Consider the following 27,777-nt stretch of genomic DNA (forward strand, 5'->3'; position numbering starts at 1 on the left):
AGCATTTAAAAAAGCTTTGAAATTCACTGAAAAAACCATAGGTTTCAGAGACGTTATAGTTAGAAATTAGCACTTAAAAAACCTTAGAAATTCACAGAAAAAAACATAGGTTTCAGGGGTAACTGATGACATTCCAAATGACATCAGTGATGACATCATCCACGTGACAATCTGATATACCTCATCACACACTAGTATAACCTTTCATCACTCACTGTAAAATAGAGTACCATATTTGAAACCATTGACACACCAATACCAGTTACTACATACCAACTCACTGATTCCTAAGTCTACACACACAACTTCCCATTCAACAACAGAATCATTTATACATCCAGTCACTGATTAATAGAACACTATCAAATGCACTTATACACATACATAGACATTGACACATCAGCAGTCATCTTAGTCGGTTTTGCAGTCATCCTACTCACTCATGAAAAAAATGAATCATGCTTCCATTTACTCACTTACACAATTATCCACCAACACCTCATTTATTCAAACACATAGTAACTCATAGTTAATATGTTAAAAAATCACCATTACAATTATACACTCATTCTGACTCTTACACATACTTATTTATATACACCAACTCTCACATACAATGCCTTTTATTTTTTTACTTTGTTGAAGATGTACTACTAAAACATATATTCACTCACCAACACACAAATAAATACTCTCAGTCACCCAAACAACTGTTTCCACATGCACTCTAAAACCTATACACCTAGTCAATCAACCATTCACACATCTATGCATAGAGTTACACACACCCCATCCAACCACACACAAACTCAGTGCCCCATACAAATACTCACCCAACTAATCAATAACTAATATACACACTCATGTAGTTAGTGACCAACTGATGCAGCATGTTATACAACAGCAGAGAGAGTGATGCACACATTCACATAGTTTAGTTACTAATCCATGTATTAAGTGAGACGCTTTTAATTACTCACTTAAACAGACAGTCAGAGAGCTACTAAATCCTCCATCCAGACAGGTATATAGCCACTCAATCGTCAATACAGATTGGTATATATATAAGACATTTAAATTTCAAACTAAACCACATTCACTGGATGATGTCATCAGTGATGTCATTTGAGATGTCATCAGTGATGTCACTGACCATGTCATGAATGATGCAATATGTGACATCATCAGCAGTGCATTGCGGGCGCGAGTTATAGTTAGCAGAACTAACTATAATGGAAGAGTTTCTATGGTTTTGTACGAGTGAAATGGCCAGCTAACTATAACACCCCTGAAACCTATGTTTCTTTCTGTGAATTTCTAAGGTTTTTTAAATGCTAATTTCTAACTATAACGTCTCTGAAACCTATATATATATATACACACACTTATATATATACATATATTACCTACTGGCGGTCGCCAGTAGGTAGTTATAGTTAGGACCTATTTTCCATAGGAAATCCGCAACATTCTATTCCCAATAACTGTGGCGCCGGTTGACGAATCTTCGCGAATTTTTCAAAACTTTTCGCCAGCTCCAGTCCGCTCCTATCCTGGAAGTCTCTAGGTGATTCATGAAGTGGGGGCCGAGAAAAAAGGGGGTCCCCATGCAATTTTCCATAGGAACCTTTAGTCGCAGCTACAGCCCGAACTGCTGAACGGAATTACACCAAATGTGGCAAAAAGGTAGCCCTCGGTTCAGAGTCATGCCTTTTGGTTAAATGGTGTAAATCCGTTCAGTAGTTCCTGAGAAAATCAAAAGTAAAATCACATATACATCTGGGCGGAACCTAACCACACATCTCATCGTGAGATCTGATTGGCTGTCAGCACTTCATCCAAGAAGTGTTGGCAGCCATCTTGGGACCAATATACACGATGGCACCTCATTAAAAAGCATTGCAGTTAATAGAAAGTTTTAAGACTTTAGTTACATTATAAATCATTTGTTGATGGTACCATACTCATTTTAGGAATTGTGGTGTGTTCTAAGGTGATTTTACCATGTGAAAAAGCCTTCTGCTGGGATATCATGAATCATGTTTGAGAGAAACTATTTTCTCATGCTTTTCCCACAGATGTTTGGAAGGTGATCTATAAGCTAAACTGAGAGCATATTTTCTGTAAATTCACATTATCTTTCTCAGTCATGTGAGAATGAAGTCTGACATTCTCAGTAAAACATGTACATCCAACAATGGCAGAGACTGTCAGTTGATTCCTTTGTGTTCTACTGCAGCTTCCCAGAGTGTTCTAAAGAACAACTAGAGCACTAACAGTCCTACTTATGACAAACGTATTGCACACCTGAAGCTATCTTGATTGGAATAAAGTGGTAACTCTTAAAACATTTAATTTAAAAAGGAACAAAATGAGGGGGTTCATTTTGCCATAGAAAGTATGATTAGTGCTGCAGAAAGAAAAATTAGGGCACATTTTGAGTGACTTCTCAAATCCTCTTCTATTTCATAAAATAATTCTGACATGCAGACTGAAACATGCACTTTCAATACCAGCAGCAGACTTCCCTGGTGGGCAGTAGCTTTACTACAGTGATCTAATGAGCAACTAGAGTGCTAACATTCTGAATTTATGGAAAATGTGTGATACATCTGAATGCCTTCTTGATGTAATCAAAGTAAAAAACTGAAAGTATTTCCTACTGAGGAGACTGTAATAATTGAGGAAATTAGGAAACTTCATAACAAAAAAGTCTCCCAAGATGGCAACCAGAGACAAAAGAGCCCAAATGTAGCACAACTATCACCCAGATATAACCCATGTATAGCCCAATGACAGAATGTCCCAGAGTGTTCTAAACAACAACTAGAGCACTAACAGTCTTACTTATGACAAAAGTATGGCACACCTGAAGCCATCTTGATTGGAATAAAGTGGTAACACTTAAAATGTTTAATTTGCAAAGGAACAACATGAGGGGGGTCATTTTGCCATAGAAATTATGATTAGTGCTGCAGAAAGAAACATTAGGGCACATTTTGACTTCTCAAATCCTCTTCTATTTCATTAAAAAATTCTGACATGCAGACTGAAACATGCACTTTGAATACCAGCAGCAGACTTCCCTGGTGAGCAGTAGCTTTACTACAGTGATCTAATGAGCAACTAGAGTGCTAACATTCAGTATTTATGGCAAATGTGTGACACATCTGAATGCCTTCTTGATGGAACCAAAGTAAAAAACTGAAAGTATTTCCTACTGAGGAGACTGCAGTAAATGAGTAAATTAGGAAACTTCATAACAAATAAGTCTCCCATGATGGCCACCAGAGACAAAAGAGCCCAAATGTAGCACAAATATCACCCAGATGTAGCCCATGTATAGCCCAATGACAGAGTGTCCCAGAGTGTTCTTAAGAACAACTAGAGCGCTTACTGTCTTACTTATGACAAAAGTATGGCACACCTGAAGCCATCTTGATTGGAATAAAAAGGTAACACTTAAAACATTTAATTTAAAAAGGAACACAATGAGGGGGTTCATTTTGCCCTAGAAATTATGATTAGTCCTGCAGAAAGAAAAATTAGGGCACATTTTAACTTCTCAAATCCTCTTCTATTTCATTAAAGAATTCTGACATACAGACTGAAACATGCACTTTGAATACCAGCAGCAGACTTCCCTGGTGAGCAGTAGCTTTACTACAGTGATCTAATGAGCAACTAGAGTGCAAGCATTCAGGATTTATGGCAAATGTGTGACATAGCTGAATACTTTCTTGATGGAATCAAAGTAAAAAACTGAAAGCATTTCCTACTGAGGAGACTGCAGTAAATGAGGAAATTAGGAAACTTCATAACAAATAAATCTCCCAAGATGGCCACCAGAGACAAAAAAGCCCAAATGCTGCACAAATATCACCCAGATGTAGCCCACATGTAGCCCAAAGACAGAAGTGTTCAAAACACTTTTTATTTTTTGTATTTTTGCAGTTTATATAGTGCAGACTTGTCAGGTATTGGAGTGCTTTACGCGAGCATTGGTTACATCACACAAGAACAAATTAATTTTGGGTGTAGACATGGGGAGATTAAGTGATTTGACCAGAATCACAGAATGTCGAGCTGAAGCAGAAACTCCAACCTGGTTCCCCAGTTGCAAAGTCTGCAGCTCTGGAAGTAACACCACATCTTCTCCCCTAAGTACAACTTTTAATCAAGTGGCCAACTGGATAAAAAACATAAAGATAACAAATAATTTAAATGGTGCCCCAAACTGACCCTACAGGGCAGGCATCAGGGTTGGCAGCAGCACAATACACCACACAGAGCATGTGGGACAGGAGTGCAGCACAATAATCCATAGAAAGCAATAGGGAGGGGACAGAACCATGCACATGTACAACAGAGAACAGAGGGGAAAGAGGCAATGGTAGCTAGCTGACCATAATGGACAGACAGGAGAGAAAGCTGTAGCATAACAGACCATAAAGAGCAGGAGGGACGGATCAGGGGCATTACAATGGAACAGACAAGCCAGGAGGGAGGGAATAGGGGTCTGCACATGGAAACAGGGGCAAGGGGGCAGGGCAGGAGCAGCAAGATGACCATGGAGGTCAGACAGGATGGGCACTAGAAGCAAGACACACCATGGAGAGCAACAGTGAGACTATGATGGCATACACACAGACCACACAGGGAAGGTGGGAGGGGCCGTGTATATTAACACCCCTTTTTTTCCTTTTCTTTCGTGTAAGAACCATTATAACATGCAACATGTCCAGATTAATATGGCTGATAGCCTTTCACTTTAAAGTAATGTGTAGTCCATTGTTTATGTTGATGTTTGCAATTCTGTAAATATTACCCCTTCATACACAGAACTTTGCGTTGAAGGGGCGTCCCATAGGTGTTGCTGTGGGTGTTCCCATGCAACACCCATAGAAGTATGTTTATTATGAATAAGTCACGTTGACGAACATACAGGTATGGCGGTCACGGGACAAGATATGCTGAAATGACATTGTGTGCATATTAACACTTGTTTTCTTTTCTTTATTGTATCAATTCCTGAATTTTCACATCGTGACCAGGCCAATATGGCCGCCAGCTTTTTGGTTTAAAGTAATGCACTGCTGATGACGTCACATATTACATCACTCATGACATGGTCAGTGACATCACTCATGACATCACTCATGACATCTCAAATGACATCACTGATGACATCATCTACGTGATTATCTGATGCACCTCCTCACACCCTAAAATACAGACTACCATTCTCGAAACCATAGACACACCAATACTAGTACAGCTACAATATTCTGTGCACTATGCATGCAGACCTCTAATCAGCTACATAGCTCTGATACACTCTTTTAAACACTCAGTTAATACCTATGCAGTCTAGGAATCCTTCTGTCTGTCCTATGCACTTCTCCATTCAACCATCCAGTACTATCAACGTATCCTATCACTCTGCCAATACCTAAGAACTAATAAATTTAGCATGCACTCTCTTTGCAGCACTGGAATTACTCTATGCATGCAGACCTCTAACCAGCTACATACTATTGATACGCTCTTCTAAATACCCAGTTAGTACCTATGTAGTCTAGGAATCCTCTTGTCTGTCCCATGCATTTCTCCAATCACCCATCCAGCACTATCTACTTATACTATTACTCCACCAATACCTAAGCACTTATAAATTCACTATACACTCTGTTTGTAATACTGTAATTATTTTTGTTACTAGTCATGAACTTATGGAATGGCCTAGCTACTAACACAAGTACATCTATAATATTTTGTGCACTATCCAAGCAGACCTCTAACTAGCTACATACTATTGATACACTCTTCTAAATACCCAGTTAGTACTCATGCAGTGTAGGAATCGTCCAGTCTGTCCCATGCACTTCTTTAATCACTTATCTACCACTATCTACTTATCCTATCACTCCACCAATACGTAAGCACTTATAAATTAAGTGTTGACACTGTTTGCAGCACTGTCATCATTCCAATTACTAGTGGTATTCTTATAAAATGACCTAGGCACCAACACAATTACACATAAAATATTCTGTGCATAATCCCTACAAATCTCTAAGCAGATACATACTATTGGTTCACTCCATTAAATACTGAAGTAGTACCCATGCAGCGTAGGATATCTCCTGTCGGTCTCGTGCAATTCTTCAATCACCCATCCAGCACTATTTTCTTATTGTATCAGTCTGCCAATACCTAAGCACTTATGGGGCAGATTTACAAGCACCCTGCGCCACCAATACGTCACTCTTTGTAACGTAGTGATGGCGCCAGGCACTCCTTCATATTTACAAGGAGAGGAAAAGCCACACTGCGTGGTTTTTCCTCTCCTTGTAAATATGACCCCTTCATACACAGAACTTTGCGTTGAAGGGGCGTCCCATAGGTGTTGCTGTGGGTGTTCCCACGCAACACCCATAGAACAAGACACATCTCCAGATTTAATGAGAAATCGTAAATCTGGAGATGTGTGTGAATGCTGCGCCATCCTAGAGTTGGTGTAGCAAGGCGCAACGAGAAGAATTGTTTTCATTTCTCCTCATTTTTTCCTCTTTCAATGCATGCTGCATTCCACAGCATACATTGAAAGAGGAAAATGCCTTTACTGATTGCTTTTGTGCAGGAAGGTGTCCCTTCCTGCATAAAAACAATCTCCACACGACACAGACATCCTTGCACCATGGTGCAAGGGTGCCTGTGTCACCGCATGGCTACAGTTTGTGCAACAGTGCAGAGGGAAGCACAGAGTTGCAACATATTCATGTACATATGTCACATCCCTGTGCTTCGGAAGTGCCGCAGTGCAGTGCAGCTAAAGAGCTTGCAGTGTCACGCTGCAGTACTTCCTCATAAATCTTCACCTATAAATTCACCATACACTACTAATGCATTCTTTCAGCCAATCATGCTGTATGCATATATTCAACAAAACTTTCACACATCACCTTGCAATTATCGTTCTTTCTCTAACCAGATAAGGTAGTTCTGATAAGAACTTTTTTTTTTCTTTTGTATTTTGTTTTTATTTTTTTGAACAATTTGTATTTTTTTTTGTTTTTTCAAAAACTGAGCAAAAAAAAGAACAAATAAAACAGGAAACATTTGGAATTACTTATGATTCCAAAAAACAAAAAAATTAACAACGATGGTTGCGTTGCGCAGCACAAACTGCATCCACCGACTGCTCACCGAAGCATATAAGTTTCTTACACTTCACGCAGTGTTGCTCGAGAAAGGTGAATTCTGGCCTAATGTCCATTGCAGGTGTTCCTGAGGACGCTCCAGATGTACTTGCAACAGCAGGTGAAGGGTTCAAAGCAGCTCGCCTAATTTCCTCCCGAGCAAGATTGAGAGGATGTGTGGTCCGGAGTTGCTTGTACATAGAAGCAGTGCCACAAGAGTAGTTTTTTTCATTGCCTCTTGACAGGACTCGGTCACAAATTTTGCACGTCACTTTTCTCGCATTTACTTTCTTCTCTCCAGGTGGAAAAGTGAAGAATTTCCACACGACAGATTCCGGCCTCTGTGGACGTGGTGCCTCCTGCAAGAATTTTTCTTCAGAAGATACTTCCTCCTGTTGCTGCTGCTGTCCAGATGCCATTTTGTTTGATATTTTTTGAAAAACACCATAAAAAAAAGCAAAAAGGGTTTTTGTAGGAAAAGAGATGTCTCTCTAAAGATGCTCCAACAAGAATGATTAAAATGGGTGGGGTCCTTCAATAGTTACAGTGGGAAATGTTATGAACCAATTAAATCTTTTTTTTTGAGGTCACATGGGATCCGCGCACTCTGAGCTCACGAAGCACGCACCCGACGCGACTTCGCGAAAATATATTTGAAAATAATATAAGTTTATTATAAGTACAAATATATTATTTTTATGAATATCTTAGATAGTCTCTTGCCCTAATATGTATATTAAACACAAATACATATCATTTTAGAACATTAAAAAAAATCGCGGGAGTCGCACACCCAGCGCGCCCCAGCACGTATATGACGTCACGCGAGACCCGCCACCGCGCAACCGTCGTGTACCGTAATGTGCATGTGTCGCGAATGCGCGGGAGCAGGAGTCACGGACTGGTCGCATACCAATCGCACACATCACGTAATATTAAATGTATATGATGTAACTGAAAAACACGCAGCCGTCGCACACCGTATGCGGATCCTTCACGACGTTTCTAAAATGGCGGCTAGAATTCGCGCACCCACCGTGATGTGTACGCTTAGGGTGTGCAACTCAGAAAACATTTTGGGGAAAAAAAATTGAAAAAGAAAATAATATAAATATATTAAAATAAAAACAAAAAATTAAACAATATTTCAGTTTTAATTTTTTTTGATTTTTTTTTGCAATTTTCAGAAAAATATATAATGTTATTTAAGGAATAAAATCTTTATAAATAAACAGTTAAAAAACTGTAGAAAATCAGTACAAAAAAATAGGTATAACTACTATTACACTTAAAAATTAGCATTTAAAAAACCTTTGAAATTCACTGAAAAAAACATAGGTTTCAGAGACGTTATAGTTAGAAATTAGCATTTAAAAAAGCTTTGAAATTCACTGAAAAACTATAGGTTTCAGAGACGTTATAGTTAGAAATTAGCATTTAAAAAACCTTCGAAATTCACAGAAAAAAACATAGGTTTCAGGGGTGTTATAGTTAGCTGGACATTTCACTCATGAAAAAACACAGAAAATCCTCTGTTATAGTTAGTTCTGCTAACTATAACTCGCGCGCCTGCAATGCACTGCTGATGATGTCATATATTACATCATTCATGACATGGTCAGTGACATCACTGATGACATCACTGATGACATCTCAAATGACATCACTGATGACATCACTGATGCCATCATCCACGTGACAATCTGATACACCTCATCATACACTAGTATAACCTTTCATCACTCACTGTAAAATACAGAGTACCATATTTGAAACCATTGACACACCAATACCAGTTACTACGTACCCACTCATTGATTCCTAAGTCTACACACACAGCTACCCATTCAACAACAGAATCACTTATACATGCAGTCACTAATTATTAGAACACTATCAAATGCACTTATACACATATATAGATATTGACACATCAGCAGTCATCTTAGTCGGTTATGCAGTCATCCTACACACTCATGAAAAAAATTAATCACACTTACATTTACTCACACAATTATACACACAACACCTCATTTATTCAAACACATAGTAGCTCATAGTCAATATGTTAAAAAAATCACCATTACAATTATACACTCATTCATATAGTTACTCTCACAATCACTGACTCTTATATATACTTATTTATATACACCAACTCTCATATACAATGCCTTTTATTTTTTTACTTTGTTCAAGAAGTACAACTAAAACATATATTTGCTCACCAACACACAAATAAATACACCCAGTCACCCAAACAACTGTTTCCACATGCACTCTTAAACCTATACACCTAGTCAATCAACCATTCACTCATCTATGCATAGACTTACACACACCCCATCCAACCACACACAAACCACAAACTCAGTGTCCTATACAAATACTCACCCAACTAATCAATAACTAATATACACACACTCATGTAGGTAGTGACCAACTGATGCCGCATGTTATACAACAACACAGACAGTAATGCACACATTCACATAGTTTAGTTACTAATCCATGTATTAAGTGAGACACTTTTACTTACTCACAAACAGACAGACAGCTACTAAATCCTCCATCCAGACAGTTATATATCCACTCAAACTTCAATACAGATTGGTATATATATATATTACATATTTAAATTTCAAACTAAACCACATTCACTCGATGATGTCATCAGTGATGTAATCAGTGATGTCATTTGAGATGTCATCAGTGATGTCACTGACCATGTCATGAATGATGTAATATGTGACATCATCAGCAGTGCATTGCGGGCGCGCGAGTTATAGTTAGCAGAACTAACTATAACGGAGGAATTTCTATGGTTTTGTACGAGTGAAATGTCCAGCTAACTATAACACCCCTGAAACCTATGTTTTTTTTCTGTGAATATATATATACATACATCTATATATCCAACCAACGAGTTGCCTGCAGTGAGGGAGCCCACACAAGTATATTCATTCAGCGAACATCTTTAATGAAGGACAGCATTGAAAGCAGCGTGGTACCTCGCATAATTCAAAAGTCCAGCCCGACGCGTTTCGTGCCTGGCAGCACTTCCTCATGGGCTCTGGGCTTACAGGTAAGAACTACGGCAGTTTCTCTACACACATCTTAAATATCTTGACACCCCGCCCCAGTGGGTGTGGCCACCCGCGTGGCCTGCTGGATGTCGTAGTGCTGATAGTCTTCCTCTTGTGAGTCGTCGTGTCTTACTTGTGATAAAGGAAGGAGTGATTGTCCAAGTGGATTGCAGACAGCACTTCGGCCGCTTTCAATGCCTGCTTACACCTCCATTAGCTGATACTTGTTCCTTTTTGCTGCCACGTCGTGTGGCGCCGCAGCAGGTCTGCACCAAAAGTGAAGCAGGGCTCTCCTCGCGGCTCAGGTGGTGCCGCATAACATCCAACCAACGGGTTGCCTGCAGTGAGGGAGCCCACACAAGTATATTCATTCAGCGAACATCTTTAATGAAGGACAGCATTGGAAGCAGCGTGGTACCTCGCATAATTCAAAAGTCCAGCCCAACGCGTTTCGTGCCTGGCAGCACTTCCTCATGGGCTCTGGGCTTACAGGTAAGAACTACGGCAGTTTCTCTCAGCACATCTTAAATATCTTGACACCCCGCCCCTGTGGGTGTGGCCACCGGCGTGGCCTGCTGGATGTCGTAGTGCTGATAGTCTTCCTCTTGTGAGTCGTCGTGTCTTACTTGTGATAAAGGAAGGAGTGATTGTCCAAGTGGATTGCAGACAGCACTTCGGCCGCTTTCAATGCCTGCTTACACCTCCATTAGCTGATACTTGTTCCTTTGTGCTGCCACGTCGTGTGGCGCCGCAGCAAGTCTGCACCAAAAGTGAAGCAGGGCTCTCCTCACAGCTCAGGCGGTGCCGCATAACATCCAACCAACGAGTTGCCTGCAGTGAGGGAGCCCACACAAGTATATTCATTCAGCGAACATCTTTAATGAAGAACAGCAGTGGAAGCAGCGTGGTACCTCGCATAATTCAAAAGTCCAGCCCGACGCGTTTCGTGCCTGGCAGCACTTCCTCATGGGCTCTGGGCTTACAGGTAAGAACTACGGCAGTTTCTCTCAGCACATCTTAAATATCTTGACACCCCGCCCCTGTGGGTGTGGCCACCCGCGTGGCCTGCTGGGTGCCGTAGTGCTGATAGTCTTCCTCTTGTGAGTCGTCGTGTCTTACTTGTGATAAAGGAAGGAGTGATTGTCCATGTGGATTGCAGACAGCACTTCGGCCGCTTTCAATGCCTGCTTACACCTCCATTAGCTGATACTTGTTCCTTTGTGCTGCCACGTCGTGTGGCGCCGCAGCAGGTCTGCACCAAAAGTGAAGCAGGGCTCTCCTCACGGCTCAGGCGGTGCCGCATAACATCCAACCAACGAGTTGCCTGCAGTGAGGGAGCCCACACAAGTATATTCATTCAGCGAACATCTTTAATGAAGAACAGCAGTGGAAGCAGCGTGGTACCTCGCATAATTCAAAAGTCCAGCCCGACGCGTTTCGTGCCTGGAAGCACTTCCTCATGGGCTCTGGGCTTACAGATAAGAACTACGGCAGTTTCTGTCAGCACATCTTAAATATCTTGACACCCCGCCCCTGTGGGTGTGGCCACTCACGTGGCCTGCTAGGTGTCGTAGTGCTGATAGTCTTCCTCTTGTGAGTCGTCATGTCTTACTTGCGATAAAGGAAGGAGTGATTGTCCAAGTGGATTGCAGACAGCACTTCGGCCGCTTTCAATGCCTGCTTACACCTCCATTAGCTGATACTTGTTCCTTTGTGCTGCCACGTCGTGTGGCGCCGCAGCAGGTCTGCACCAAAAGTGAAGCAGGGCTCTCCTCCCGCCTGAGGCGGTGCCGCATAACATCCAACCAACGAGTTTCCTGCAGTGAGTGAAGTGCTGCCAGGCACGAAACACGTCGGGCTGGACTTTTGAAGTATGCGAGGTACCACGCTGCTTCCAATGCTTTCCTTCATTAAAGATGTTCGCTGAATGAATATACTTGTGTGGGCTCCCTCACTGCAGGCAACTCGTTGGTTGGATGTTATGCGGCACCGCCTGAGCCGCGAGGAGAGCCCTGCTTCATTTTTGGTGCAGACCTGCTGCGGCGCCACACGACATGGCAGCACAAAGGAACAAGTATCAGCTAATGGAGGTGTAAGCAGTCATTGAAAGGGGCCGAAGTGCTGTCTGCAATCCACTTGTACAATCACTCCTTCTTTTATCACAAGTAAGACACGACGACTCACAAGAGGAAGACTATCAGCACTACGACACCCAGCAGGCCACGTGGGTGGCCACACCCACAGGGGAGGGGTGTCAAGATATTTAAGATGTCCTGAGAGAAACTGCCGTAGTTCTTACCTGTAAGCCCAGAGCCCATGAGGAAGTGCTGCCAGGCACGAAACGCGTCGGGCTGGACTTTTGAATTATGCGAGGTACCACGCTGCTTCCAATGCTGTCCTTCATTAAAGATGTTCGATGAATGAATATACTTGTGTGGGCTCCCCCACTGCAGGCAACTCGTTGGTTCGATGTTATGCGGCACCGCCTGAGCCGCGAGGAGAGCCCTGCTTCACTTTTGATGCGGACCTGCTGCGGCGCCACACGACGTGGCAGCACAAAGGAACAAGTATCAGCTAATGGAGGTGTAAGCAGGCATTGAAAGCGGCCGAAGTGCTGTCTGCAATCCACTTGGACAATCACTCCTTCTTTTATCACAAGTAAGACACGACGACTCACAAGAGGAAGACTATCAGCACTACGACACCCAGCAGGCCACACAGGTGGCCACACCCACAGGGGCGGTGTGTCAAGATATTTAAGATGTGCTGAGAGAAACTGCTGTAGTTCTTACCTGTAAGCCCAGAGCCCATGAGGAAGTGATGCCAGACACGAAACGCGTCAGGCTGGACTTTTGAATTATGCGAGGTACCACGCTGCTTCCAATGCTGTCCTTCCTTAAAGATGTTCGCTGAATGAATATACTTGTGTGGGCTCCCTCACTGCAGGCAACTCGTTGGTTGGATGTTATGCGGCACCGCCTGAGCCGCGACGAGAGCCCTGCTTCACTTTTGGTGCAGACCTGCTGCGGCGCCACACGACGTGGCAGCACAAAGGAACAAGTATCAGCTAATGGAGGTGTAAGCAGGCATTGAAAGCGGCCGAAGTGCTGTCTGCATTCCACTTGGACAATCACTCCTTCTTTTATCACAAGTAAGACACGACGACTCACAAGAGGAAGACTATCAGCACTACGACTCCCAGCAGGCCACGCGGGTGGCCACACCCACAGGGGCGGGGTGTCAAGATATTTAAGATGTGCTGAGAGAAACTGCTGTAGTTCTTACCTGTATGCCCAGAGCCCATGAGGAAGTGATGCCAGACACGAAACGCATCGGGCTGGACTTTTGAATTATGCGAGGTACCACGCTGCTTCCCATGCTGTCCTTCATTAAAGATGTTCGCTGAATGAATATACTTGTGTGGGCTCCCTCACTGCAGGCAACTCGTTGGTTGGATGTTATGTGGCATCGCCTGAGCCGCGACGAGAGCCCCGCTTCACTTTTGGTGCAGACCTGCTGCGGCGCCACACGACGTGGCAGCACAAAGGAACAAGTATCAGCTAATGGAGGTGTAAGCAGGCATTGAAAGCGGCCGAAGTGCTGTCTGCAATCCACTTGGACAATCACTCCTTCTTTTATCACAAGTAAGACACGACGACTCACAAGAGGAAGACTATCAGCACTACGACACCCAGCAGGCCACGCGGGTGGCCACACCCACAGGGGCGGTGTGTCAAGATATTTAAGATGTGCTGAGAGAAACTGCCGTAGTTCTTACCTGTAAGCCCAGAGCCCATGAGGAAGTGATGCCAGACACGAAACGCGTCAGCCTGGACTTTTGAATTATGCGAGGTACCACGCTGCTTCCAATGCTGTCCTTCATTAAAGATGTTCGCTGAATGAATATACTTGTGTGGGCTCCCTCACTGCAGGCAACTCGTTGGTTGGATGTTATGCGGCACCGCCTGAGCCGCGACGAGAACCCTGCTTCACTTTTGGTGCAGACCTGCTGCGGCGCCACACGACGTGGCAGCACAAAGGAACAAGTATCAGCTAATGGAGGTGTAAGCAGGCATTGAAAGCGGCCGAAGTGCTGTCTGCAGTCCACTTGGACAATCACTCCTTCTTTTATCACAAGTAAGACACGACGACTCACAAGAGGAAGACTATCAGCACTACGACACCCGGCAGGCCACGCGGGTGGCCACACCCACAGGGGCGGGGTGTCAAGATATTTAAGATGTGCTGAGAGAAACTGCCATAGTTCTTACCTGTAAGCCCAGAGCCCATGAGGAAGTGCTGCCAGGCACGAAGCGCGTCGGGCTGGACTTTTGAATTATGCGAGGTATCACGCTGCTTCCAATGCTGTCCTTCATTAAAGATGTTCGCTGAATGAATATACTTGTGTGGGCTCCCTCACTGCTGGCAACTCATTGGTTGGATACATTTATATATATGCATACATATATATATATATATATATATATATGTATGTAAACATATATATATTCACTGAAAAAACCATAGGTTTCAGGCACGCTATAGTTAGAAATTAGCATTTAAAAAACCTTTGAAATTCACTGAAAAAAACATAAGTTTCAGGGATGTTATAGTTCGTTGGATATTTCACTCATAGGAAACCATTGAAATTCCCCTGTTATAGTTAGTAGAGCTAACTATAACTCGCGCCCCCGCAATGCACTGCTGATGATGTCACATATTACATCATTCATGACATGGTCAGTGACATCACTGATGACATCACTGATGACATCTCAAGTGACATCACTGATGACATCACGGATAACATCATTCAGTGATTGTGTGTTTCTATAAAATGTAAATATGTTTTATATATATATGCCAAGGTGTATAGAAGAATGAATGAGTGTATAAGAGTCAGGATGGATGATTAAGTAGGTGTGTGACTGACTGTATAAGTGAGTGATTAATTGTGTCTTGCTTAATTCATGTGTTAGCGACTGATACAGACATTCACACAGTTTAGGTTGTCAGTTGGTGTGTAAGCAGTTCTATGGTTTGTTTAGCAACTAAATGAGGTTCTATATGAGCTATTGATTTCTTGTCTGAGTACCTGTATGGGTGCCTGAGTGTCTGTGTAGGTGGGTGGGGGGTGTGACTCTGTGCATAGATGTATGAGTGGATAATTCACTGGGTATATGTGTTCAAGTCTGTATCTGTGAAGGGCTCTATGGCTTGGTGAGTGTGTGTATGAGTGTCTTGGTGAGTAAATGGATGCCTCAGTGGAACATGTGTGAGTAACTCCATATGTGAAAGGCAGTATATATGAGTGCTGGACTGTACAAATGACTATATGTGAGAGTGAGTGATTGTGAGAGTGCCTGTATGGATCAGTGTGTGCTTGTATTAGTTATTGTATTAGAGTGTAAGTATGTGTTAGTATATGTTTAAATAAGTGAGGTGGTATGTGTATAACTGTACAGGTGAGTAAATGAAAGTATTATTGATTATTTCCATTACTGACTAGGTGTTGGGATAACTCTATGAATGAGAGGCGGTGTGTGAGTGTCTGTATAGATATGTGACTGGATATGATAATGCTGTATTGATGGCTGACTGTATGTATGAGTGACTGTATGGGTAAATTAATGGATATGTGTGTGTGTAGACCTAGGAATTAGTGAGTGGATATGTACTAACTGGTATTGGTGTGTTCATGGTTTCGAATATTATAGTCTGTATTTTAGAGTGGGTATTTCAAGTGTTATATTAGGGTCTATCAAAGTGCATCAGATTTTGACTTGGATGATGTAATCAGTGAGGTCATCAGTGATGTCATTTGAGATGTCAGCAGTGATGTCAGCAGTGATGCCACTGACCATGTCATGAATGATGTAATATGTGACGTCATCAGCAGTGCATGTCGGGGGCGCGAGTTATAGTTAGCTTAACTAACTATAACAGGGGAATTTCTATGGTTAAACAGAAAGTAGAAGGAGCGGAAAAATAATAACAGTTTAAACAATCAAGTATTGTAGTACAAAGCGATCCAATTGGATTCTTTTATTTTTTCATTTTTTCAAGAATTTTCATATAAATTACTCCAACATTTTATTGTCGTGATTTTTACATATCCGATAAGTTGATTTATGTATTTCAAACAACCACAACCTTAATTTTTTCAAGGATTTTCATAAAAAAAATTCCAACAAATTATTGACGTGATTTGTACATATCCAATAAGTTGATTTATGTATTCTAAACAACCACAGCCAACGCGTTTCGTCCCTCTTGGGACATCATCAGGGCTGTAGAAATGAAAAAAGGAAATGATATCACTTATACGATACATTATGTATATCTAAAACAAAATATCACATAAACAAAAAAATATAACTTTTTGGCTTTGAATCCTACCTATTTAACAATCTCAAATATGAAAGAGTTACCCATAACCATTCATAACATAATTGTATTAACTTAATTCACGTAATCCTATATACTCAAAAATCTATTCATGGTTCCAGTGCTATGAGAATTATCATAAGACATCCAAATGCAAGTTTCTATTAATCAATCCTTATTCCCCCAATCAATATTGTTATAGTAAAAATAATCAACTCTTCTAGTTGTGTACTTTCTGAATTAAGAAAACATCCCTTACTGAATATCTTTGCCTTCAATCATAAAAATGAAATGCGACATACCTCCCAATTATTCCAAACTTCACTATAAATAATGATCGTTGCAGGATAAAGAAGTTCATTTAATACATGTCCTCTCCAACCATAAATCACTTCTTCTTCCCAAAAAAAAATATATTTATATGTAATTTATTGCATGAAAAACATAAAATCGAATTATTTTCTGAACCATATTCCAATTTCCATTGCCATAATTTATTGGCATTCAATACAATAAATGTGCCTCCTATAAGAGTATTCCTCACCTAAATTGCGGTCTGTGCGTTTTTCTCCTCTTAAATGTCTTCACAAACAAATCATCCAAAATTTGGCCAATTCCTCAAAATCAATCTATAAATATAATAAAGGAGGACATCTTTATTACTATTATTCATATATATCAAATGGCGTTTACCCATTAGTGCTAGGCATTTCCTCAAAAGAACATACCTTACTGCCTTCACCATTTCTTTCCCGATGATCACGTAGCATCACCAGCCGGTCCGATAAATCTGCCCTGGTGCAAGTTTTTCCACCACTAAGCTATTTAAAGCTGTTAAACACCAATCATAGCTCCCGATAAGAAGCCAACCAATAAACATATTCCCTAAATTGCTTCCCATCTGGTCCGCAAAGTTTTAAACCTATCAAATTGCTAACATGCCCGTCCTTATTTTACGTAAGAACCGGAAGTATTTACAGCCAAATTATCCAATCCAAGGCGCCGAATGTTTCAGAACACTGTCATGGTCTTGGAGGTTAGCATGTAATTCAATTGAAAAGCTTCTCCGGTCGACCAATCACGAACAATTATATGTTTCGCACATGTTTCCTCTGTGGTCCGCTATTCCATTTCTATGGTTTAAGACGCTAGTAACGTGCCGTGTTTTCCTAAATACGAATATTCTCCCTTTTCGTGCGTCCCTCAAAATAGGAAGCAATACGATTACTTATAACGTATTGTCATATTATATATTTCACGCACGTTTGCTATCTTGTAGTCCAGTCATAAATATGAATAGTCTACATTTTTGTGCGTCACTCTTAATTAACAGCAATAAAATTAATGAGCCGCATCAACATATATACAAATGATAAAAAACCTTTGTGTATATAACATAGTACAACAGTCTAATTAAAAAAATTAATAGCCAGCCATCGTTACTCACATATTACCGCTGTTTGTTCACAACTTCAAGTTCAATTATTACAATCTAAATATTTGTTATTCTTATTTAATCTGTATTCAAATCTACAAAATCATGGTCCCCTCAGTTCAGCAACACTTATGGTTGCGTCCCACATCGAAAAATGATACCAAATTGATGCGCCCCACCTTATAGTGACTATATTCAGGCACTATGTCCTAATAGTTAATTTGTCCTATGATAATCACAATTCACATTGGAACCTCTTAATTAAACCATGTTTGCCACCTCAACCGACACTACATGTTTTACCAATCCTAACCTGGTATATAATTATCATCATTATTCTGGATTAACCACAGTATAAGACCAACTAAACAGTCTAATCCTGACCAGTTTGATTATCACTATTAAAAATATCTAGTTGCTGTATTATTTTACTTATATCATTCTAAAAAGTAATGGAGCTCGGTATCACTATTGAGTCCGAGTTCCACTGATCTGCAATGACTGATCCATCGTGCTTCTTCTTGTCTAATTCTCAGTTCCCAATTTCCTCCTCTACATCCTGGGATAATTTTTGGTATTCCATGAAACCTAACATCATTTTTCCTTGGATGTTTCTCCCTAATATGTTGATAGAGTGGGGATCTCGTGTCATGATTTACTATAGAACGTTTATGTTCCTGAATTCTTAACTTCAAACTACGTTTAGAACTTCCTATGTAGATCTTTTCACATGCACAAATTATAACATATATAACTCCCACACTGTTGCAATTAATGAATTCCCTGATACAATAACATTTCTTGGTATTGTACTTAAATTCTTTAATTTTGTTAATGCCTAAGCCACAAACATTACATGATCCACAAAAATCGAAGCCATTCGGTGGAGGTTGCAACCAATTCCAATCTGCACTTTTTATTGGTTCTATATAATTTCTGGTCACCATTTCCCTTGTAGTAGGGCTTCGTTTGAAAACCACCCCAGATTTATCTCCAATTACATTAGTTAGTCCCGGTACTCCTTTCAAAAGACTCCAATTGTTTCCCAGAGCCTTGAATATTTTATTTTGTTGTGAACAATACGTGGTCACAAATGCAATTCGCTCTACAGATCGATTTTTTTCCTTCTGTGACAAGGTATTAGCTCTCTCAACCTTCATTATTCTGTCCCTGGCCTTCTTCAAATTCCTTTTTTGGTATCCCCTACACATTAAGCGTTTTTGGAGATTCTCCAATTCCTTAATAAAATCCTTTTCTGTACTGCAATTTCTTCGTATCCTTATCATTTCCCCGAACAGGATTCCTCTAGTCACCGATACTTGGTGAGCACTATCAGCTCGTAATATAGAATTGGTGGCAGTATTCTTTCTAAATAACTTATTAATGGCTTCCCCAGCAATAAACAATTCTACATCCAAGAAGTCTATTTTCTCAGTATTGAGATTCATTGTAAAGGTGATGTTATAATTATTACAATTGAGATAATCAAAATACCCATTCAATTCTCCTCGACTACCTCTCCAAATCATTAAAACATCATCAGTAAAACAGACCCAGAATAAAATGTGATCCGTCCATTCAGAGGCATTCCGGCTCCAGGCATGCTCCCTCTCAAACCATCCCATAAAAAGGTTGGCATAAGAGGGAGCAAACCTGGAACCCATCGCCGTTCCCCTAATTTGATGAAACCATTTATCCTCAAATAGGAAAAAATTATTCTTCAAAATCAATTGACTCATTTCCACTAGCATTTTAGAGTGGTCTCTCAAACTAGCACCACTCTCTTAATTACTTGATTGTATATACTCACTGGTGCACACAAAGTAGCAAACCCTCATCGTTGTGATTAGTTATTTTGAATTTCTATGGTTTTCTATGAGTGAAATGTCCAACTAACTATAACATTCATGAAACCTATGGTTTTTTCTGTGAATTTCAAAGGTTTTTTAAATGCTAATTCCTAACTACAACGTTCCTGAAACCTATCGTTTTTTCAGTGAATTACTAAGGTTTTTTAAATGCTAATTTCTAACTATAACGTGCCTGAAACCTATGGTTTTTTCTGTGAATTTCTAAGGTTTTTTAAATGCTAATTTCTAACTATAACGTGCCTGAAACCTATGTTTTTTTCTGTGACTTTCTATGGTTTTTTAAATGCTAATTTCTAACTATAACGTGCCTGAATCCTATGGTTTTTTTCAGTGAATTTCAAAGGTTTTTTAAATGCTAATTTCTAATTATAATGTTCATTAAACCTATCTTTACTTCTGTGTTTTTTAATTATCAACCCATTCTCAACTTGGTGAAAATTGCAATCTCACCACTCTTCCATCGATACCTTACGCCAACAAAATCGCCACAAACAAGAGCCACAAATAACGCTAATGAAATGCAAAGTAGGCGTTCCCGTGCAAAAACAACATGAAAACACCACTTCCCCATATTTTCAACGACCAGCCAAATCTGCAATGCGATCCAAAAAGCAGGCAATAAGCCGAGTTAGCAGTAATAAATTAACATCAACCTTTAACTAGTGTAAGGAGGTCGACTATCTACTCCGTGAATTGGACACAACTCACAGCCATGTCTAAAGACCAACACGTGATAGAGCAACTGATCATGCAGGTCCGACACGCAACAAGACCACAACACCCAGCGCCACCACCACCAGAACCTCCCCCTGCTTCAACCCCCTACTACCACCAAAGCAGCGCAAAACAGGACAACGGACCTTCCCAAAACACCCTGCCCCTCAGCCACACACTAGCTGAATGGTGGGAGATGTGGCAACCAACTATATATGAAGGACGCAAGTCACCCTTCAACAATTAAGCACACAATGCCAAGTGTAATGCAGATGTGCTGCACAGACCTCACTATGCAAAGCACAAACCTCTCCATGTGGAGATGTACTGTTGATACTTGTAGAGTAGTGCACAGTGGACGCAACCATGTTACCTCAGGCAGTGGGGAAGATCTCGGTCATGTAGCTGTGTTGTCCCCTCCCCTGGAAGCGGAAGCGGAGTGGGCTGCTCCAACGTACGTCACTCCAGCGTAGCAGTATGAATAAATAGGCCATGCTCTAGGCATGGTTCATTTGAGGGAAGACCAACGAGTCTGTCACAGTGGCAGCCCTCACCCTGGCACGTGGCTGCAGCCATAACCGCAGGCCTCCTCGACACAGGCCCCCTGTGAACCCAGCTGCACAGCACCGCAAACTTATGTCTGTACCGACTACTGCCTTCGATCTACACTGCGGAAAGCAGTTCTCACAATTCAGATGCAGTGGCGATTGCAGATGTCGCAGTCCAGTTCGCAAGACACTTTGCTTCCAGTGCGGCCTGCCCTGACCACGCATCATCGCACAGTGCGCACACGCTGTGTGCTTCAGGTGCAACTAACTCACTGCACCATAAATCATCACCACGTAGCTGTGCACGCATCCTGACTGCTGCCTCCCAATCTGTGCAGCTCAAGTCAACGTCACCTGCCTGTGGGCCTTTGCTGACCGTTGCCTCCGGCCTACACTGTGGAAGACCGACGACAAATGGTGCCAACTAACGCTGTTCAACACAAGCTGATCCAACATGTGTAAGTGTGTCCTATGTCCTGAATTGCACAGAACCAGACTCCCTTCGATCAGTGAGGGGTATTTCCATGTGGAAGGCCGGCGACACGTGGTGCCACTGAACCTGCACTACGCAGGCCGGTGGGGCCACCAACGTATGCACGTGGCTGTGGGCCCTTGCCCACCGCTACCTCTGGCCTACACTGTGGAAGACCGGCAACGAATGGTGACACTAACCGTCTTCAACACAAGCCGATCCCACATGTGAAACTGTGTCCTAAGTCCTGAATGGTAGTGACCCTAACTCCGTGAGACAACCACAGCACCAGACTCCCTTCGATCAGTGATGTATATTTCCATATGCAGCGACACGTGGTGCCAATAACTCTGTTCAACACAATCCGAACAATCCCACATGTGGCACTGTGTCCTGAATGGCAGTGACCCCAAGTCCATGGCAGTGACCACAGCAGCATACTCCCTCTGATTAGTTAAGCATATTTCCATATGCAACGGTGGTGACACGTGGTGCCAATAACTCTGTTCAACACAAGCCAAACAATTCCACATGTGGAACTGTGTCCTGAATGGCAGTGACCCCAAGTCCATGGCAGCGACCACAGCAGCAGCCACTGAACCTCCACTATGCAGGCCGGTGGGGCCACCAACGTATGCATGTGGCTGTGGGCCCTTGCTCACCGCTACCTCTGGCCTACACTGCGGTCAGCACGCCTCACAATTCAAATCGAGTCCTGATTCCACATGACGCAGTCCAGTAGCCAAGACACATTGCTCCCGGTGCGGCCCGTCCACACCAAACATCATCACAGGCTCATACAGTCTCAATACTTCTGGTGCCACTAACCCTCTTTAAAACAAGCCAATCCCACATGTGTAACTGTGTCCTGAGTCCTGAATGACAGTGACCCCAAGTCCATGGCACCGACCACAGCACCACACTCCCTTCGATCAGTGACGCATATTTCGATATTCAAGGCCGGCGACACATAGTCCCAATAACCCTCTTTAACACAAGCCGATCCCACATGTGTAACTGTGTCCTGAGTCCTGATTGGCAGTGACTCCAACTTCGTTGCAGCGACCACAGCACCAGACTCCCTTCAGTCTTATTTGTTGTTCTTTTCTTTAAATAATTTTTTTATATGTAAATCTATACATGACTAAGATTCTTCTTTGTCCATCCGCACAGGGACACTTCCAGGCCCAAGAAGGTTGTTAGGGGTATGATGGTAATGTGGGAAGAGGTTGTGTTACCTGCTGATGCGGGGAGAGGCAGCATCAAAGGGGTATCTATCACAGAAAGAACTCCAATATGTTTTCACAAATGCCTCGGACAAATGCCAGCTGACGGACTGAATCACAAAATGGTTTTTCAATGCTTATGTAGTGTGACTTATAAACAGTTCGCATCCAGACTCGCAGAGGGCCAGCTGCGGCCCGTCCGCTTGACTCACAGACACAGTACTACGAGCCATCCACATTATTGTAGCTATCCCTGCCCTGTTCCGTTGTACGCCACGCCACGCCACTGCGATTACGTTCCGACATTGGCCCCACATAGCTACCTGTCGCAGGCATACTCGCTGCTGGTGTGCAGGTCAGTGGTCTAGTTCTCAACATCTCACGGCCACTCCCTCAGGGCAGGTTTGCACACACACCACACCCATACGGCACATGCGTCACAGGCCATGTGACCACGCAAATATAATAGATCAACAACATCACATCCTTTATTGCCAGTGCTGACTAGATGGCAGACGTTCCACATGTCTCAACCATAAAGAGTCTGTGAAACGTTGCGCAGAAGGTTAGTCGCACCCTGATCTGTATAGCCATCATGGGCCTACCACCCCCTTGGTGCTGACTTCAGATGCACAGGGTTAGTACCACCCAACCCTCATTTGGCCATCAGGGGGCTGCCATCACGTGCACACACTTGAGTTCCACAGGCTTAGCAGTCCCAAAAGCTGATGTGGTCTCCGCCATCGATGACTCAGGACTCAGCGACATGTGTAAGATCTGCCGGGCCGCAGAGAAGCTGATGTGGTCTCTGCCATTGATGACTCAGGACTCAGTGACATGTGTGAGATCTGCTGGGACGTGGAGAAGATGATGTGGTCTCCGCCATTCATGACTCAGGACTCAGCGACATCTGTGAGATCCGCAGAGAAGCTGATGTTGTCTCTGCCATTCATGACTCAGGACTCAGCGACATATCTGGAATGTGCGGAGTTTTGACGGGCACGTGGAGTGCCCACTGCTGCACACTTCGGTGGCACCAGGTAATTATTTGCTCATGGATGCGCAGAGGCAGCAGTGTCCGTCTCTCTCTCTCTCTTCCTTCTTTTCCTTCTATCTCTCTAACTCTCTCTCTTCCTTCTCCCTTTCTCACTCCCTTTCTTTCTTTCCCTCTCTTTTTCTCACTGGCTTTTTTTTCCTTCTCTGTTTCTCTGTGCCTCTCTCCTTTGATATGCCTATTACACACGTCCTTATTTTGTGCTTTTTTTTCAAGGCCCTGTCATCGACATCCATGGTCCCCACAGGAGAGTACCGCCTTCTTGTTTTCTATTATCTTTGATACATTTTGTTTATTAGTTTATCATTTATATATATGTTAATAAAAAAATTAATTTTGCAAATAGTTTTTCGTTTATCGTTTACATATATATTTATAAAAAAATAAAGTTAAAAAAATTAATAACGTTTTTTGTTGTTCTCTTCACTGCTGTGTGACTCTTTCTTGTTCTTATTACAGTTATTTGATGGAGTCCACCATGGTGTTAAATTTTGGGGCACTTATCGTGGGAATACTGGTGATGTCTGCAGTTTACACCAACTTCTGAATAGCGTGTTAGATTTATCTCAACTTTACTTCCATTAAAGTGCTGATAATGAAATGCAGACTAGCCGTTCCCATCAAAAAAGAAATGAGGTGTACCTTTGCGATTTATTCTAAATACTAAAATCCTGTATTGAATTGCACTGAGGTAGTGGCTGCACTTACAGTGTACACACAAAATCAATTAAGAACTCTCATTGTATTTATATTGATTGGGAATAGTGCGTCAAGTGCTGGATCTTGACGACATACACTGCTCAGTTCGTATATTGTTCTGCACATGAAAAAAATCACATCACAACTTTCACACCAACTGCAATGCAAAACAAATTCCGGCGATAAACCACGTTAGCACCAGGTATTTTACACCTGCTTTCTGCTGGTGTTAAGCAGGACGACTACCTGTACCATGAAACCGAACACAGCCAAGAGCCACACCAGACACCCACAGGTGCGATAGAATCAATGAGCATGATGCAGGGATACCCATGAGGGCCAAAAGACTCATCGCAACAACTCCAGGACTGCCAACGCCCCCCCAAACACGCGTCTGTGCAAGTGTGTCACTGTGGTCATTGTCTTAGCATGATTGGCACGAGCCCTGAAACATCACAGTGTGCTGTCACCTCAGTGTTGGCAGTGAGCCTGGACATGTAGCTACTCAAGCATCTTCCTGCATGCACAACCGGCATGTGTTGGTCCGGAGTACACAGGTCAGCACAAGGGTATGCCTATCCAGCAAGGGGAACAGGGTGTCTCGGACATGTCCGTGTACAGGAAGTGCGGTAAGTGTGTCTCTGTGTTCTGGTGTGGCCTGCCACAAAGGCCGCAGCACTCGATGTTGTAAAGTGCCATGCACCACCTCCAAACGGCACTGTGATGGTGTAGTTTGAACATAGCAGGACATGCGTGAATAGGCATTACAATGGTGTGCCGTACGGGTGCATGAGATACAACAGCGCACCATTGAAAAGTGTGGGGGCTCGTGGGAGGGAGAAGCAGCTGTTTGGCAATGTAACACACAGTGAACTCGCCCATGTGCCACGTGCTGGGCATCTCATCCATGATAACCACGATCGCAGACATCCCACAACACCAACGACCGGCCTTTGTACACATCCTGTATGAATGCAGCGTGGTTTTCACTTCTATGCTCGTTCAGTGGTGTGATGTTGGCGAGTTGTGTGACTTGTGCTCCTTGTTGGTGTGTTTCATTTTGGCCATTGTTTGTCTATACTTGTGCTGTACTTAATTGTGCATGTGTGCCATTCTGCCCATCTCCCCCCCTCCCCCCCACTCCCTGCTTCTTCCTCTTCCTGGTACTGTTGTGTCTATAATTGTGTTGCTCCACACATAAACACATGTAAAGAACAAATTAGAATAGTTCCTTGATTCTTTAAGGTTTCAAAATTTGTCTATATTGGTTTCTTTTTAATTTTCCATATAAACCGTTTTTTAAATATTCAACAACACATAGAAGTCAGAAGTGCAACGTATTCTATCAACACACTTTCTAGAACATTCTACATCACGTGCAGGTTAAAAGTTCATCAATTTCTTTAAACCTAACGATATTTTTTTGCAACATTTTCTCGAACATTTAACGGCACGTGCAGTTTAAAAGTTCACAATTCTTTTAAGTTCGAACAGTGCCTTCCAAATGTAAGTAGCAGCTGTGGTTCAGTTGAGCAAATTTTATCCTATGATATGTACTCCACATTGAAACTGCTTTTTCTTAACCAATCACAGGGCACATGACTTCACACCATAAGACACACAGTTTAGGCTCACGCTTTCATCCCCGACTGCCGCAGCAGCTCACCTTAGCAGCATCAGACTACGCAATACCTCACTTAATTTCCATACCCAGCACTTTCAGACCTGTAGGTATGAGTAGTTTGCTTCACACTCCCTATATAGCACACCCTAAACACCCCACAGAGGTTACAGTGCTCCTACCCTCCTCTTTCCCACATTTTTCACCCTTTTTCCCACATACTCGCTTCAACGGAATCACAAAATGGCGGCCAACACTTCCTAGTTGCAAACACTCGCAGCCAATCAGCAGCAAGCTCGTCCTCGTAACACCTCAGCCAATCAGATGGCAGAATTCCCAAATATCGATATCTGTAAATTTAGATATTTCTCAAAAACTACTGAACGGATTTACACCAAATAAACAAAAGCGTGCTTTCTAGACCAAGACCCTTCACCCTGCCAAATTTGGGGTAATTCCGTTCACCCGTTTGACCTGTAGCCTTGTCTAAAGTTTCCTATGGGAATTAACATTGAAAAAATAAGTTTGGGTCCCCCCTTTTTTCTCGGCGAATCACCTCCAAACTTTCAACATAGGAGCTGATCTCAACAAAGAATCAGTTTTGAAAAGTTCACGAAGATTCATCAATCTGCGCCAAAGTTATTGTGAATAGAATGTTGCCATTTTCCTACAGTAACTAGGTCCTAACTATAACTACCTACCGGCGACTGCCAGTAGGTAATATATATATCATACATATTTATATACATATATATATATATATACATACATATATATACATACATACATATACATACATATATATATATATGTATATACCGCCACAACAATTGGATCCGTTTCGCATCGCGTTACAATGACGGGTGCAGATCCAATGGGCTGAATCCAAGCCCCAAACAATTTTTGAATAACAAATTACGTAGCACTCTCGAAACCCAATTTGTAAGCTTATTTATTCAGCTATATCGATTTGCACCAATGCGTTTCAGCCCTCCAGGTCCTTAGTCACGGTAGGTGCACTAATTTCTGTCCTCATTTCAAGCCCTCAGAAGCCGCGTGAAGTGAGGGGGCCACGCGGCTTGGTATGTGTCGAGCCGCCTTGTGGAGCACATATCAGGGATTTAAAGGGGACACTGTATGTGGTGGCCCATCTGAGGTCTTAAAATGAGGACAGAAATTAGTGCACCATCTGAGGATTGTATTTACCTGGACTTCTGTATCCATAATGCCTTGAGTCATCAGACCGGCCCATCTGGGTCATGTAATTAACATTATGAACGGAGACCGGACCACGCATCCATTACTGCAACTGCCTCTGAAGAAGAAAGATGTACTTTTGAAATGCGTCAGGCCAATCGCATTCTAATGTCTGTTTGATTGACACTGCTAACAGAAGCCTGCTTGTACCCTTTATTAAAGGTTTGCCACCTTCAGTATGCGTTCGAGTGCAGCTCTATTGTGG

The sequence above is a fragment of the Triturus cristatus genome, chromosome 3_2 (assembly GCF_964204655.1).
Source record: "Triturus cristatus chromosome 3_2, aTriCri1.1, whole genome shotgun sequence".
Classification (NCBI taxonomy): Eukaryota; Metazoa; Chordata; class Amphibia; order Caudata; family Salamandridae; genus Triturus; species Triturus cristatus.